Source organism: Diplotaxodon limnothrissa, linkage group LG20, assembly GCF_057381915.1.
Source record: "Diplotaxodon limnothrissa isolate DT_005_m linkage group LG20, D_limnothrissa_male_GT1.1, whole genome shotgun sequence".
In the NCBI taxonomy this organism is placed as follows: domain Eukaryota; kingdom Metazoa; phylum Chordata; class Actinopteri; order Cichliformes; family Cichlidae; genus Diplotaxodon; species Diplotaxodon limnothrissa.
In genome coordinates this window covers 35,455,521-35,460,158 of record NC_140615.1, presented here as the reverse complement: position 1 = coordinate 35,460,158, position 4,638 = coordinate 35,455,521, and positions in this window count along the sequence as shown.

Sequence of the window (4,638 nt, the reverse complement as noted above, 5' to 3'; positions counted from 1 at the left end):
TCTGCTCCCTCCTGCTGCACCCCGCCCCCTCGGACTCCATCTCCAACCGCCGTCAACCGCCAACACCGCGAGATTTGCTCCGACATGGGGTCAACAGCACGGTGCAGGGGCGGTGTAGTCCCGCGAGAAGACGGTCAAAGTGAGACGTTCTCGTACCGCTTTGAATATATCTGTAAAAATAACAAACGTCAAAATATCAGCGTCAGTAACGCAAAAAATATATGCAAAACCGATATAAAATTAAAACAATACATTTTAAAGTATTTAAAGTAAGTATTAAATATGTAACTGTTTACAAGATACACTGTTAAAATGGTTCAAAACAATAAATACGCCAAATCTTAAACTTTTATAAAATGTCTCATAATGTTTTTTATTACACTTTATTTTATGTAAATATTTTCTGACACACATCTACACTTTAACTCACGCCTCCAGAAGAATTTCTATTGCAACGGAAGACAGGGAGGCATGCTTAAGGTCTCCACTTTAGAAGGAGCTTTTTTCCAGAAGTTAGGTCAGTGCCTGTTGTGTCAGAAATCTAAGGACTTTCTGGTGGATGCTGACGGTGAAAGAAGCCGTCAGGTTAAAGAAGGAGGCCTTTGGGCTTAGTTCAGCGGTCCCCAACCCCTGGGCCTCGGACCGGTAACGGTCCATGAGTCGTTAGGTACCGGGCCGCGAGAGTTGAGGCTCAGGTGTGAAATGTATAGTTTTCAGGGTTTTTATCGGTTTTCAGCGTTATTTTGTTATCGTTTTTATCGTTATCTCACATGGTCAGTACAGGTCAGTACACATAAACAAAACAGTGAAGAAGGCGCAGCAGCGCCTCTTCTTTCTCAGGAGACTAAAAAAGATTTGGCATGAGCCCCCGCATCCTCAGGACCTTCTACCGCTGTGCCATTGAGAGCATCCTCACTGGATGCATCACCACCTGGTATGGCAACAGCACTGCTTACAACTGCAAAGGTCTTCAGAGAGTGGTGCAGTGTGCCGAAAGGATAATTGGATGTGAGATTATCTCCCTCCAGGACATCTACAGGAAGCGGTGCCTGAGGAAAGCGGGGAGGATCATCAAGGACTGGGGAAAAGACTGTCTTGAATACCCTGTTGCTGCCACAGTGACCCATCTTAACCCTTTATTTAAAAATGAAGTGAAAGTTGTTAAGAGTAAAAGCTTTTTTGGAGGCTTGTTTAGCACACATTAAAACCAGATTACCTGCAGAAGAGCCAAACACAAACACAATGCCCCGGCAATCTGGCTGCACTGTGGGTAGACCCACACGGTCCATTATTGGCAGCCCACTGTAGCAAGTACTAGCATAAAATGAGGGCACACCTGGACCCCACTGTGGGTCTGCAGCATACCCACGGTGTGGACCCAGGTGTGCCCCACATTTCAGACTGAGACCCAGTGGGCTGACTACCTGGCCACCACAATCCAGGGCACATTACCACCGCCAACTGGTATGGAGTGTGACTCTTAATTTTTCAATGAATATTAAAAAAAGCAAATTTTAGCCGCTTCCTTAAGTATAATTTATGTCTTGAAATTGTGTCAGTCTGCGTACACATTTCCGTTTGAACTGAGAGGGGTTTTCACTCACCACAGATGCACTCCTGTGCAGTTCTCCAAAATCTCCACTATCCGTAGGCGTTGGATCTGCCAAATCCTGATTGGTTGATAAGTGGGCTGGAAGAGGGAAGAGAGCAACAGCGGCGTTCACCAGGAACTGGAGACACACAAAGCAAACACTGAAGCTCAAAAATAAAGCATGAAAAGCACAGACATTTCAGCTCTTTGTAACTTTGCCCTTTTCCTGGGCTGGCAGACAGACCAACAACAGCTGACGAACCAACAAAGAGTGAAAGTGACCCACAGGCCAGCTGTACCACATATTTTGTGTGCTGCCTCTATCTATAACAGAGCGTGCTGTAGGTAGACGGGCCATCCTCGAGCTGCCAGCGGCCTGTGAACGCATTCCCTCTGCTGAGCCATAAATTCCACTTCATTCACATGTAGTTTGACCTATCAGCCTCGACAAAACAAGCGATATAAAGGCATAAATCAATACAGTTCCAGCCATTAACAATTGTGAAGCTGTTTTGGAAACTACTAAACAACTTATAACCAATCCCCATCCCAAGGTCCAACCCAATATATATTATTGGCTGTGGCTACAATGTAGCTTGCCATCACCAGTGTGTGAATGGGTGCTTGAATGTGTGGATGACTGGTTGTGTAAAGCGCTTTGGGGTCCTTAGGGACTAGTAAAAGCGCTATAGAAATACAGACCATTTACCATTTAAAAAAAAGATACTCAAAATTAGGCAAGTCCAGTTGTTTTCAAGGAATTAAAATAAATGATAAAAAACTGCCACATCTGTAAAAACTTATTAGTGTTCCCTCTGAGTCTGAATTAGATTTTTTCCAGTTTTTATAAAAAAAAAAACAACATTTAACATATTTCAGCCAAAGTGATGTAGCTGCAGGATGAAGAGCTTTCAAGGACAGCAAAATTCTACAGTGCACCAACAGTGACTGCATGTATAAATGAATGTAAACCACTTCACTGTGGATCCACTTGCCCTCAAAGGGGTGAAAAAACCCAACAATAAACTCAAATCCTATCAAACAAATAAGCCTGACTTGAAAATATGAAAATTGGACATTCTCTGATATCTTTTACTTCTTGCCTGTGTGGACCTATACAGGATAAACAACAGTTTTGCCTGTTGTGGGTTTTCTGTGGGCAAACACACTATGGGTTGACCCACAGAAAACCGTCATGGGGGCCCTGTGGGCCCTGTGGGCTAAAAACACCATGGCACCCACACAGGATGACCACAGGGGGGCCAATGAGCGTTTTTGGTGGGCAAGCCAACTGTGCAACGTCACCCATTTATGTAGTATAACATGAAACTAGTGGTCAAGCCCATAAAGTCAATGAAATCATTCACTGAGGTCACAGAGCGGGGAATTATAGGGACATTTTTTTCACAATGTGCTTCCACTTGAGTCGCCCCCTGGTGGTAATTATGAACATTGCAGATTTTGTCTTTAACATGGACAATATCAGAGTCAGAGAGGAGGAAAATCCAGGGTATTCTCATTGACTAATGACCCCGTGGCACGCTCACTTTCACAGTCATATCCACGCCTCATAGTTTCAAAACACTAAGATGGCAAAAACACTCTGTTTGGCTTTCAGCAGTGGGTGGCGTAATGGGGGCACATTTTTTAGTCTTTTTTACCAATCTGTCAAAGAGGTAACTCAGAGAGCCAGACAACCGTTCATGCTCATGATCACACAGTCAATTTAGAATCACCAGTTAACCTAACTCAATGCATGCCTTTGGGCTGTGGGAGGAAGCGGGAGCATCCGGAGAGAACCCATACGTACATGGGGAGAACAAGCAAACTCCATACAGAAAAGCCCCAGACTGAATCCAAACCCACAACCTTCCTGCAATGAGGCGGCAGTGGACTGAAATGACAATTATGTAGGGACCTCAGCATTGGAGGGGACCCACAAAAATTAATTCATGCTAATTTTTAGAATTTGTCTCAATGTCCTTTAGGTCGAGTCAAGACAGCCACATAAAGGCAACGAAGACCGGAAAACAAAATCTATCACCCCTATTTTTTATTTATTTTAAACTTTTTTCATGCAATTAAGCATTTCAGTTCACCAGTGTCATGAAAAGAATAAACTGTGTAACTGTAGTTTATAGAAAGTACCTTTAAAAAACAATCAAGAAAAATCCTTAGATATGAGAGCCCAGCTGCACAGGGTGAACATGAATCCCTGCGATCTTTATGCAGTCTCATACCTGACGGATTATTAATCTGATGACAAAACCAGATTCTTAAACCTGGAATTTTTTCAAATATCTCCACTGAGGTCAGCAAAACTACCAAGCTTCTCTGTTTTTCGCCGAGACGTGACCCAGTCCTGCGGTTTCACGGTTCTACTTCATGCTGTTATTCTAGCTGTATGTGGTATTAATAATAACAGTTTGCTGTTGTTAATCCTTTGACACAAACAAACTGAACTGAGCTAATGAAGCATTCAGGCGTTTCATTCAACGACTAACATTCAAAAAAATAAGGTGAGAAAAAGGAAGTGTGAAACGTGTGTGTGTGTGTGTGTGTGTGTGTGTGTGTGTGTGTGTGTGTGTGTGTGTGTGATGTAATGCAATGCAATGCAATGCTTCACATTTGTCATAGTTCAGACAGGAAAATGACTCATTTTAGTCAAAGCCACAAAGAAATACTCACTTAGGACTTCCTGTAGTGAAATGAAAGTCATACGAGGTCTTTACACACATCAGTCCTGCAGGATGTAAAACAAGTATAAAATGTGGTAAGCATAAAAATTAATATAAAATAAGTTAAAATATGATGAAATCTCTTAATATATTACAATAAAGTGTGTCTTTCAGGTGACATAGCTCAATGCATTGCAGGAAACATTAATTGCAATGTGAAAAGGACATTTTATAACCATAATACATCTACATGTTTTCAAAACTCTGTTTGTATTTGAATTCCATCACAGCAATCTCAGCACTGACCAAAATAACTGTGGTTTAAATCAAGCAGCTCTAGTTCTAATAATATCCTATTTTCTGACTGAT